General features: G+C 38.7%; 1 protein-coding gene across 3 annotated transcripts in view; it reads left to right on the top strand.

Annotated features, from left to right (window-relative positions):
* LOC148025277 (sequence-specific DNA binding transcription factor) overlaps positions 1–13,452 on the top strand; it is a 66,896-nt gene that overhangs the window by 18,805 nt on the left and 34,639 nt on the right. The window lies entirely within an intron of this gene.

A 13,452-nucleotide genomic window follows, 5' to 3' on the forward strand; every position in this document is an offset into this window, starting at 1 on the left:
GAGCTCCTGTTTGAACTGTTGGCTGTTGGCTCCAGTTGGTAGGGTTCCACTGTTGCTGCTGATTTGGCATGGAGGAAATTGGTTGGGACCATTGTTGTTGAGGTTGAACCACCATTTGAGGCATGGATTGTGGCCACTGTGGATTTGGTGCACTGTACTGTGATACCGGGGGCATCTGTTGGTAGGGATAGGGAACAGTCCCTGGAACTGCATTGGGGGGGTACATCATTCCTGGCATCAGAGGAGGTAGGACTCCTCTTCCTGAATTTATCACTAATCTAGCTTCCACTTCATCATACAGTCTTGCATCTTCTGTTGCAACTTACAGTGTGGCTGGTCTTTGCAGCTCCACAAACTTACGGACTTCTGGTTGTAATCCTCTGAGAAACACCCCCTTTTGAATGCCATCATCTAGATTATGGTTAGTCCATCTCTTCAGGATGGATTCCATTCGTGAGACATAGGCTTCTACTCTTTCTCCAGAGGATTGACTTAGGTTCATAAATTCCTCTCTCATCCGCTCTTCAAAACCTTCACGGCTGAATTTAGTGAGGAAGGCCAACTTCAGGTCGTCCCATGTGCCAAAAGTTCCTGCTGCTTGTCTCTCATACCACTGAAACGCCGCGCCCTTGAAAGTGGCGGGGAATATTGCTAACCAATGCTCAGGGGTTCTGGCATTGTTAGCCACACATGCTACCATAAACTCTGCTACATGAAGATCGGGGTCTTCATTGTACTCTCCCTTAAAAACTGGCAATGGGACTACATTCGCTGGCCTGTCATCAATATTTACAGGACGGATCTGGCTTGGAAGTGGACCTCCAGCAGGAGGAGAAAGGGCTTGATGTGCCATTAGGACTTCTGTAAAGAGTTCCGCAAGGGCGTCAAAGGCGGCTTCTGCTATGAGCTCGCTCTCGGCTCTGATTTTAGCTTTCTCTCTTCTCACGTACCTCTGGACTGGTTCTAATGCTTGCCTTTTTATTGCGTCATTCATCAGGGGTGTGGCTCCACTATGTTGTTAGTGCTCCACAGAGAGTTAACAAAAGACTTCAGTCTCTGGAGGACTCTCTTGTCAACATTTCTTCTACTTCTTTCTTTTCAACGTCCCTGAATTCTGCTTTCATGCCATTGCACAGGGAAAGGTATTCGGTTTTGAAGGTGTCAAAATGCATACGTCTAAGCATTGTGGTGGTGCCATCATCATAGTAATGCCAGCTTCTGATGGTTTCAAGAGTGTATGTTGTGAAAAACACTCTGTCTACCAACTTCCAGTGGGTTGCTAATTGAACAAACAAAAGATTATCAGTACACCAAGCATCCTATGTATCTTGTTGTTGAGCGTCCACGAACAAATTCCAACTTTTTTCCTTCTTGTCTTTGTGAACCTCTACAGACCAAGACTCCTGAAGCTTCTTCACAATCTCCCACTTGATGTTGTCTGGAAATTTCTCAATGAATGTCAAATCTTCCATAAATGGTCATTCTCTCTGTTTCTGCCCTTCAGTTTGTTCCCAAACAGTTTGCCACCAAGATGCAAGTTTCTGCTGCTTCAACAGGAAGAGGAAACTGTCCACCACATAGAGCATGCATCATGATGGTGATGTGTTTCCGCCATTGTGGGATGAACTTCTTGTGAAAAGTGGCTTTGATTATGAGGAATTCCAACTCTTTAGTGGAAGAAGAAACTTTACAAACATCCATTGAATTCTTCTCTTCTTGGCAATGCCATTTCCTTCATTTTCAGCCTCTTCTGGTGCTTGTTGATGGCAAGTTTCCCCGGCTGCGCACAAAAAACATGGAGCCCCGAGAGGAACACCAAGGAAAAGGGAATTCTCTTGCAAGAAAATCTATCTTGTAACATTAACAAGCTTGTGTATTATGTTTCATATGATCACAATGAAGAAAAGAACACCAGGCACAACAAATCTTCATACAGCATCATGTAAATCTCCCACGGATTTGATAGAATCAACCATATTCTTCAATATCTTCACAAAATCCATCAATAGAACAAAGAAAGCAAAGGAATACACCATCTTTGAATGGAAATACATCACATAGTATTCATCTTCAATATCTTCATAGTCTTCTCTCTCAATCTCTCATATACAATCACTCTGTTTCAGTAGAATTGGCTATCTCTGACTCTCTCTCTCTCTCTCCATCAGTAATACATCATATCCTCACTACAATCTCTCTAAAAATCACTCTCAATAATCCTTCTTAGGTCGTGGATACCCCTCCCAAGAGGTATGTTTGATATGAAAAGTCACCAGAGCCACTACAGTGTCCTTTCATAGCTCACTACTGTCACTTCACTCTAGTCTTCACTTGAGTCTTCAGCAGCTACTTCTTCCACTTCTTCTAGCTCTTTTGCACTTGTATTCACCTCTTTCCAAGGCTAGAAAACTTTCCCAAGCTACACTCTCATCCATCAGAACACATACAGAAGCATACAGAACAGTATCAGAACAGTTACAGTACAGAACAGAACAGAACAGAAACAAAAGCTCTACAGAAGACCTACAGAAGGTTACAGAAGATCATCAAAACCACATAACTCATTCTCAAACCATTTCAAACTCTTAAAAACTATTCAATAAACTTTCACAAGATCTCAATCTTCATCAATCAATACTCCATCCCTCCTTACAGAAGACAATCAGAACAAAACAGAGCAAAACAGAGCAAAACAGAGCAAAACAGAACAAAACAGAAGGTATACAGAACCAATCAGAACCTATCAGAACATCACAGAACCATCAATAAACATCATGATCTTCCAAAACCCAATCATTATCATCCAAAACACTCTCAAACCACTTCCAAATCAATCAATCATCTCATAAAATCAACCATTCAGCTCTCAAAAACAACAAAAATCAGCCAAAAAACAAGTCATTTCAACATGCAACACTTTTGGCGGGAACAATTTTAAGGATATAATATAATCAAAAGAAATATTGTACAAAGATTTCTTCCTTTACTTTTTAAGGTGGCTTTTAGGAAAGGAGATATGCTATAGTGTTCTGGATGCTTGGTACATGTTTGAAAGTGACATCTAAAGTATCGAAGAAAAGTGACGACTTGAGCAATCTTTTATTCCCGATCTCATTTAGGGCCTTCTTTGTCAAGTAGTCTGGAACATGCTTTAAGTCAGTACGGATTGTGAAAGGGACAAATTCAATGAAGAATCTAAAGGCTTTTATGGCCTTTATCATTGCAAATATTTCCCTTTGGTAAGAGGGTTAATTCTATTGCGTGTTTGAGAATATTCCTGAAGCATATCTACAGGGATGTAGTATTGGAGATTCTTCTTCACATAAGCATGCTCCCTATCGAGAGTCGAAAGCATTAATATACAAGATGAGCGAAAGGCTAGTTGGCAAGTGTAAAGGTGGAAGATGCTTGATTATATTTTAAATGTTTTGAATCGCCAGTGTGTGAATCTTCTGCCAATGAAAATTATCCTTTCAGAGCAGAGGATATAAATCCTTAGAATAATTGGCAATATTAGGAGTTGAGGAATCAATCCAATTTAAGCAACCTAAGAATTGTTGTAGTTGCTTAACACGGGTTAACACATCTAGCATATCAAGGATTTTTACAAGCATATGATCTTGTAATTTGATTTGTCCTTGATTAATTTCAATACCTAAAAATTCCATTGAGGTTTGGAACATGATAGATTTTATTGGTAACAAAACCATTCCTGCCTCTTCGACTGCCTTTGCAAACTAAGAAATGTGATTCAAATATTCTTGAATTGTGTCTGAAAATACTAGTATGTAATCTATGTAGGTGAGGCAGAAGGGAAATTGTCCAAATATAGTATCCGTCCATTCCTGAAGCTTTGTGGGGCTATTTTGATTCCAAAGGGCAAGACAGTCCATTGGTACTGTCCTTGTGGAACACAGAAGGCTGTTTTGTACCTGTCTTCTTTAATGATGGGCAGCTGGTGAAAACCAGACTTTAGATCAAATTTACTAAAAACATTAGCCTCCTTTAGCCTTTTTAGAAGTAAATCCTTTAGAGAAATTGGGTGACCATGCCCAATCAAGAATTTGTTTAGTGGTTTGTAATTCATCACCATTCGCTTTTTCCCTCTCTTTTGTTCTGAATGCTTGTTGACGTAGAACGCCTAACAAGCCCACGGGGAGTTTGTTTGTTCGATCAATCCATTTTCTAAAAGAGACTGTATCTCTTCTCTACACCAAGCCAAATCTTTGTCTTTCATCCCTGGATGCAGTGCTTTAGTTGGGATGGCATTTGGCTGGATTGGGAGAGAAATGGTATATTTGTCTCTTTTTTCTTTGTAGACCAGGGGATCTTCATGCATGAAGGATTTGAGGTGTTCCTGTATCCTTTGGATTTCTTTATCATATTTTTTCATTTCATTGGTAATCCAATGAGCTTTAGCAACTTCTTCTAGTGGAGCAGCTGTTTCTGAGATTGAGTAGATGGTTCTACTAATCTTCGGTAAAAGTGGCATATCAGCTTTCTTACCCTTTTAGGAGATGCCGAAATGATATGACCAAAATGTATATGGTACTAAATGCTGTAAAATATCTGTATTAATGAGGTCATACCTCTTATCTCTGCATTAGTTGTATTTCTATAGGCACCTTGACTGCACCAAGCTGAAGATAAGCTTGAGTGACATGTATGAGAGTAATTTTCTTATTATCGGACAATTCCACCATAATTGGAGTTGTGGGTTTTATACAACTCTTTGGAAAGAGTTCAAATGGTGCTATTGTTAGACTAAATCCTGTATCTAGTAAGGCATCAACAAAAAGTGAAAACTGTGGTATATTTTTCAACTGTACACATACCATGGGTATTGGTCCACCAGTGTCAAGAGCATTGATCTTATATACTCTGGGTTGAGACAATCTTACTTGATTTATAGGGGTTGTAGGTATTGTTGAAGAAGAAGAATTAAGTTCTTGGAGAATGGTTGTGGTACCTTGACCTATCTCCTTTTGGCTTATCAGAATTTTTCGATGTATTTGGCATAAGGAATGTAGCTCTTGCTGCATTAAGAGAAATGCATTTACCATTTCATTTCCAGCTTGTTGAGTTCTTGTGGTCAGTGAAGAAAGTGACTGAAGCAATTGAGGTGCGGTTTTGGGTTGATGAATATTCTCCAATTTGTGGGGTACAAACATGTTGGCTTGACTCTTAGTTTTTGGATTGAGGGTTCCGGGTTTTGGCAAATCATGAGGATTAGAAAAGAATTCTTGTCTGATTTTGGTTTTATGTTTCTTGTTTTTTGAACAAGAGGTTGATGAGGCGTCAGAATCATTTGACTCAGAGGAATTGAGCTTTATGTGTTTTCCTTTTGCCTTTCTTGAATAATCATTTTTGAAGTATGAGGTAGAGGCAAATGCCATGAACTTATCCTTTTTCCTTGGAAAGTATGATTCATGAGCATTAACCGGATGAAAGCTTGAAGGATTGATGACATCAATATTTGAAGCTGTATCTTCATCTGTAGATTCATGTGCAGTATGCCAAGAAGGATTGCTTGAAGTTGATTCAGTTTACTGACTCAGTAGATCCAGTGGATTCTTTTGCACTTTCACTGTCAGTTGAGCTATCGTAAGAATAGCAACTTTTAGTATCAGAATAATAGTTTGAGAAGTCTTTTGAAGAGTCATTTCCATAATGGTGCATATTCACTTTGGCGGAATTGTTAGAATCCTTACCTTTTTTGGGGCATTTGTTTATCAAATGTGATGAACTTCCACAAATGAAACATTTGAGTTCTTTCTTCTTTGAGCTTTTTTCATTTTCTCTATATTTGTCATTCTTGTAGTAGGATTTTCCTTTCTTGTGACGATACGACTTTCTTGAGTGTTGAGAGAACTTGTAGCCTTTATCTTGCTTATTAAAGGAATATCTGGAATGAGAGGAATTTCTGTGATACGTGGAGGAATGCCGATGTTGATGACTGGAATTACCATATCTATCTGTAGGCAGTGTCAATTGCATTTTTCGCTGCCAAAATCGGCTTGAAACTTAGAAGCAGTCTTGCAAGTGGACTGGGGGGAACTTCTGATTCAGTTGTGTCATCTTCTGATGATGACATATTTCCTTGATGCTTTGTTGGATGGTTTGGATGATTTGACCAACGCTCCCTATTCTCATTTTTCATTTTCTGCTTGCAGTAGAATGGAATGGGCTCGGGAAAATAACATACTAGATGTTCCTTCATAGAATTATCGTGAGCACCAAGTCCTTCATACAAAAGATCTCTTATGTAGATTAAGTATTCCTTGTACATTCTTGGGTCACATAGCTTGGATTTGAAAAAGGCCTCTCTTGCTTCCAAAACATCATCAAGTTTGTCTCCTACTAATTCTCCTAGTAGTAACTCAAAGAATATCTGTGCAAGGTCTGCATGTTGAACTATAGCCATCTTTACTTGTGGGTGTGTATTGAAACCCACCACTGCTTTAAACCACCTACAAAGCCATGGGTCATGGCATTGAGCATAGCAATTCTGTTAGTTTGTGGTTTCTCGACCATCTTTTGGCCGATGTAGGCATACATCATATAGATCAAAAGCTTGATCTCGTCTGGTGACTTTCCATCAATGGGCCAAATTGGAAAGGAGCCTACTTTTTCTGGAACTCCTATCTTTTTGTAGAAACTATTGTAGGAGGGTTTAGATATGGAAGCAATATTTGTGGCATTAACTAGAACAACCATATTAACAGCAGACCATTTGGAGTCTTTCTTACTTACATGATGGTGATGATGAGCATTCATTTGTGCTCTAAGCACTGATGTGGGAGAATTCTATTATTTGTGTGGGTTGATTGGGACAAAAGCTTTCTCCTCATCTGACGAAGATTAAGTCCATGCTGCATTTTGTTGGAAGAATGCCTAATCATGGTAGTACCATGAAAGGAGTTCTGTTGCAGGATTCTGTTCTATGGTTTCACCCATAAACCTTGAGTCCAATCTTCCTTCCACATGCTTGGTAAATTCATCTTTGTGTTTGTTTTCAGAATCAGCACAAAGTGGCATTTGATCTAGTATTTTGTTTTCTTCTCTTTGGCATTCAATGCTGGCAAGATCAATATCGTCTATTTCATGAAAAGCAGTTTTGTAGTCTTGTTCGGACCAATCAGGGAACAGAAATTCCAAATACTCGGCTAATTCTGTAGCTGTATGGCCAGGTTGGAGTGTTTTTTGGAAATAGTCTGGAGGTGTAGATTGATTTAGCCAAGAATGAGTAGCTTGATTTTGTATATCTTCTATCATGGGGCAATATATATGCTGTATCTCTTGGAAAAAATCATCAGTGTATTCTTGTTCTAGATCTTCATAACAATAAAGATCTTTGTGAGGAAGAGGTGGTGTGACAGGAGGAGTATTTACTGATCTGGAGGTTCCTTCTCCTGTAGGTATAATTTCTTTCTCTTTTACTTTGGAGGAGGAAGAAAGTTGATGCATATTCAATGTTCCTGAAGAAGGGGAAGAGAAGTGGGATGTCCAACCCTTCTGTAATCTCTTGTTAGAGATAATTGACCAGTCTATGACACTATTGGTTGTAGAAACAAGTGAAGAAGTAGCACTAGTAGACACAATTGGAGCTGACTTGGTTGTTATGGTAGATTTTTGGATTTGTCGACTCAATACAAGAAGTTGATCTGCAATTTGTTGAAGAGAATCTATTTTTTCTATGAGTCCTGTCAGGGCAAGATGAGTCCAATTCTTTGCCTGTATTTTTGCTGTCCAAGAAGTATTATCCTGGGGGCGCAGATATGGAGTTGCTTTATATTGATTGCTCTCATATTCAAATTCTTGAATTACATTGATCATAGAGGATGATGAAGATGAGGATGCTCTTTCAATGAGCTTTCTGCAGTGCTGACTAACACCATGAATAACTTGTTCATGTGAGCAGGGCTGTGTATGAAACTTCTAAGTGTTAGCCTTTTGCGAAGGAGATATCTTGAGTTGTGGTTGCACTGAAGGTCTTTGAGGTTCTAGAGTAGGAGCATCAAATAGCTGTTTTTGAGGGAGTAACAAAGTCTCTCCCTTAATATTCCGGACTTTTATCACTTTGGGAGGTAACAATTTCTTTTTCTTTATAGAAGAAATATCTAGCTGTCATTCATGAGGCAGTTCTATTTCTAACCAATTTACACAGTCAAGTAAAAACCTCTATGTAATCTCATCAGACTTTCATTATAATAGTTTGTCCCTTATCATGTGAAGAGTTCACATCTTCTACTACTCTAGGTATAGCTAAAGACATGCATTGGAAAACCATTCTATACTGGATAGGAAGATGGGTGGATGACGCTTTCATCTGAAGACCCATTGTCCTAATGTGAAGCATAAGCAATTCGGGTAAATAGGGATCATCTATTGTAATTACATAATTTGGGTGCAATTCGAAGAAAATTGGGCCATTTGAGAGAGGTGACACTGTTGCACCTACTATCATATCATGTAAGTTAAGATGTTGAGTATCAACCATGCAAGAAGCATTCAATCCACGGCGAAAGAAGGGGATAATACCAATAGCTATGTAGCCTAGATGGATATAAGGATAATCTTTTTTGTTTTGATGTTTTTGAATTTTGGGATACACAAGGGGTAGCAGATTAACGTTGATTCTCAGAGAGAGTGTCTTCTATCGTGAGAATTCTTTGATTCTCAATGTATAAAGTTGAAGCTTTAAACTTGAAAATTTGACCATAAATGTGTGAAGCACCAATCTCTAGTAATATCTACTTCGAACTAGGTTGAGATTCGCCCATAATGATGGTTGAGTTTCCCAGCGACTTGTATCGTTCAGACAGTTGCTTGAAGGTAGAGGAAAACACGTTTCCAGCTTGTTTGGAGAAAGCCATGAGGGATTACCGGACTGTAGAGGGTTTAACGCTCAACAAACGGCAACGCAGCACACACAAAGCCTCCATGCCTAAACACCAGCTAGACCTCTTAGCGTCATTGACGACCTTTGTTTCTCTCAAGATGGAATGTGAAAACTGCTCTGATACCCCTCTTACCAAAGGGAAATATTGGCAATGATAAAGGCCATAAAAGCCTTTAGATTCTTCATCGAATTTGTCCCTTTCACAATCCATACTGACTTAAAGCATGTTCTAGGTTACTTGACAAAGCAGGCCCCAAATGAGATCGAGAATAAAAGATTGCTCAGGTGGTCACTTTTCTTCGATGCTTTGGATGTCACTTTCGAACATGTATTAGGCATCCAGAACACTGTAGCAGATCTCCTTTCTTGAAAGCCACCTTAAAAAGTAAAGGAAGAAATCTTTGTACATTATTCCTTTTGATTGTATCATATCCTAAAAATTGTTTCCGCCAAAAGGCATCGACTTGCTCACATCATTCCACACCCAAGAGATACCTTCTTATCTTTTTACGCAGAAAGCTTTTTGAAGCCTATAAATACAACCCTTTGTATCATTCTCAAGCAACGAATGAACAAGAGTAAGGTTTAGCAATTCACTTAGAGAGTAGACTGTCTTCCAAGCTTTAGTATTCTTTGAAGCTTTCTTTTGCACTCTCACCTAGCATCTTTGTTTCCTCACTCAGCATTTCTCACTCTCTCGGCTATACTTTGTGTTCACTCTTGGTATCGTTCACCTCAATCTGTCTTGATCTTGTGTTTTCCTCCCTCCAGTGCGTTTCCTCTGTGTTTGGTATCAGAGCAGTTTTCACATTCCATCTTCAGAGAAGCAAAGGTCGTTAGTGATGCTAAGAGGTCTAGCTCGTGTTTAGGCATTGAGGCTTTGTGTGTATCATGTTGTTGTTTATTGAGCGTTAAACCCTCTACAGTCCAGTAATCTTCATGGCTTCCTCCAAGCAAGCTGTAAACATGTTTACGACTGCCTTTGCAAATTGAGAAAGGTGATCCAAATGTTCTTGAACTGTGTTTGAAAAAACCAGTATGTCATCTATGTAGGTGAGGCAGAAGGGAAATTTTCCAAATATAGCATTTGTCCATAGCTATAACTTTGTAGGGGCTATTTTGATTCTAAAGGGCAAGACAATCCATTGGTACTGTCCTTGTGGAATACAAAAGGCTGTTTTGTACCTGTCTTCTTTAATGATGGGCAGACGCCAAAAACCAGACTTTAGATCAAATTTGCTAAAAACATTAGCCTTCTTTAGCCTTTTTAGAAGTAAATCCTTTAGAGAAATTGGGTGACCATGCCCAATCAAGAATTTGTTTAGTGGTTTGTAATTCATCATCATTCACTTTTTCCCTCTCTTTTGTTTTGAATGCTTGTTGACGTAGAACGCCTAACAAGCCCACGGGGAGTTTGTTTGTTCGATCAATCCATTTTCTAAAAGAGACTGTATCTCTTCTCTACACAAAGCTAAATCTTCGTCTTTCATCCCTGGATGCAGTGCTTTAGTTGGGATGGCATTTGGCTGGATTAGGAGAGAAATGGTATATTTGTCTCTTTTTTCTTTGTAGACCAGGGGATCTTCATGCATGAAGGATTTGAGGTGTTCCTGTATCCTTTGGATTTCTTTATCATATTTCTTCATTTCATTGGTAATCCAATGAGCTTTAGCAGCTTCTTTTAGTGGAGCAGCAATTTCTGAGATTGCGTAGATGGTTCTACCAATCTTCGGTAAAAGTGGCATATCAGCTTTCTTACCCTTGTAGGAGATGCCGAAATGATATGACCAAAATGTATATGGTACTAAATGCTGTAAAATATTTGTACCAATGAGGAGGTCATACCTCTATCTCTGCATTAGTTGTATTTCTATAGGCACCTTGACTGCACCAAGCTGAAGATAAGCTTGAGTGACATGTATGAGAGTAATTTTCTTATTATTGGACAATTCCACCATAATTGGAGTAGTGGGTTTTATACAACACTTTGGAAAGAGTTCAAATGGTTCTATTGTTAGACTAGATCCTGTATCTAGTAAGGCATCAACAAAAAGTGAAAACTGTGGTATATTTTTCAACTGTACACATACCATGGGTATTGGTCCACCAGTGTCAAGAGCATTGATCTTATGTACTCTGGGTTGAGACAATCTTACTTGATTTATAGGGCTGTAGGTATTGTTGAAGAAGAAGAATTAAGTTCTTGGAGAATGGTTGTGGTACCTTGACCTGTCTCCTTTTGGCTTATCAGAATTCTTCGATGTATTTTGCATAAGGAATGTAGCTCTTGCTGCATTGAGAGAAATGCATTTACCATTTCATTTCCAACTTGTTGAGTTCCTGTGGTCAGTGAAGAAAGTGACTGAAGCAATTGAGGTCCAATTTTGGGTTGATGAATATTCTCCAATTTGTGGGGTACAAACATGTTGGCTTGACTCTTAGTTTTTGGACCGAGGGTTCTGGGTTTTGGCAAATCATGAGGATTAGAAAAGAATTCTTGTCTGATTTTGGTTTTATGTTTCTTGTTTTTTGAACAAGAGGTTGATGAGGCGTCAGAATCATTTGACTTAGAGGAATTGAGCTTTACGTGTTTTCCTTTTGCCTTTCTTGAATAATCATTTTTGAAGTATGAGGTAGAGGCAAATGCCATGAACTTATCCTTTTTCCTTGGAAAGTATGATTCATGAGCATTAACCGGATGAAAGCTTGAAGGATTGATGACATCAACATTTGATCCATCAGTAATATTTGAAGCTGTATCTTCATCTGTAGATTCATGTGCAGTATGCCAAGAAGGATTGCTTGAAGTTGATTCAGTTTACTGACTCAGTAGATCCAGTGGATTCTTTTGCACTTTCACTGTCAGTTGAGCTATCGTAAGAATAGCAACTTTTAGTATCAGAATAATAGTTTGAGAAGTCTTTTGAAGAGTCATTTCCATAATGGTGCATATTCACTTTGGCGGAATTGTTAGAATCCTTACCTTTTTTGGGGCATTTGTTTATCAAATGTGATGAACTTCCACAAATGAAACATTTGAGTTCTTTCTTCTTTGAGCTTTTTTCATTTTCTCTATATTTGTCATTCTTGTAGTAGGATTTTCCTTTCTTGTGACGATACGACTTTCTTGAGTGTTGAGAGAACTTGTAGCCTTTATCTTGCTTATTAAAGGAATATCTGGAATGAGAGGAATTTCTGTGATACGTGGAGTATTGCCGATGTCGATGACTGGAATTACCATATCTATGTGTAGGTAGTGTCAATTGCATTTTTCGCAGCCAAAATCGGCTAGAAACTTAGAAGTAGTCCTGCAAGTGGATTGGGGGAACTTTTGATTCAGTTGTGTCATCTTTTGATGATGACATATTTCCTTGATGGTTTGTTGGATGGTTTGGATGATTTGACCAAAGCTGTCGGTGAAGTTCCTATTCTCATTTTTCATTTTTTGCTTGCAGTAGAATGGAATGGGCTCGGGAAAGGAACATACAAGATGTTCCTTCATAGAATTATCATGAGCACCAAGTCCTTCATACAAAAGATCTCTCATGTAGATTAAGTATTCCTTGTACATTCTTGGGTCACGTAGCTTGGATTTGAAAAAGGCCTCTCTTGCTTCCAAAACATCATCGAGTTTGTCTCCTACTAATTCTCCTAGTAGTAACTCAAATAGTATCTGTACAGGGTCTGCATGCTGAACTATAGCCATCTTTATTTGTGGGTGTATTGAAACTCGTCACTGCTTTAAACCACCTACAAAGCCATGGGTCATGCCATTGAGTATATTAATTCTGTTTGTTTGTGGTTTCTCGAGATCTTTTGGTTGACGTAAGTATACATCATATAGATCAAAAGCTTGATCTCGTTTGGTGACTTTCCATCAATGGACCAAATTGGAAAGGAGCCTACTTTTTTTGGAACTCCTATCTTTTTGTAGAAACTATTGTAGGAGGGTTTAGATGTGGAAGCAATATTTGTGGCATTAACTAGAACAATTATATTAACAACAGACAATTTGGAGTCTTTCTTACTTACATGATGGTGACGATGAGCATTCATTTGTGCTCTAAGCATTGATGTGGGAGAATTCTATTGTTTGTATGGGTTGATTGGGACAAAAGCTTTCTCCTCATCTGATGAGGATAAAGTCCATGCTGCATTTCGTTGGAAGAATGCCTGATCATGGTAGTACCATGAAAGGAGTTCTGTTGCAGGATTCTGTTCTATGGTTTCACCCATAAACCTTGAGTCCAATCTTCTTTCCATGTGCCTGGTAAATTCATCTTTGTGTTTGTTTTCAGAATCAGCACAAAGTGGCATTTGATCTAGTATTTTGTTTTCTTCTCTTTGGTGTTCAATGTTGGCAAGATCAATATCATCTATTTTATCAAAAGAAATTTTGTAGTCTTGTTTGGACCAATCAGGGAAAATAAATTCCAAATACTCAGCTAATTTTGTAGCTATATGGCCAAGTTGGAGTGTTTTTTGGAGATAGCCTGGAGGTGTAGACTTATTTAGCGAAGAACCAGTAGCTTGATTTTGTATGTGTTCTA

The sequence above is a fragment of the Lygodium microphyllum genome, chromosome 14 (genome assembly GCF_053477565.2).
Source record: "Lygodium microphyllum isolate KBCC chromosome 14, Lygodium_microphyllum_v1.1.10, whole genome shotgun sequence".
NCBI classification, from domain to species: Eukaryota; Viridiplantae; Streptophyta; class Polypodiopsida; order Schizaeales; family Lygodiaceae; genus Lygodium; species Lygodium microphyllum.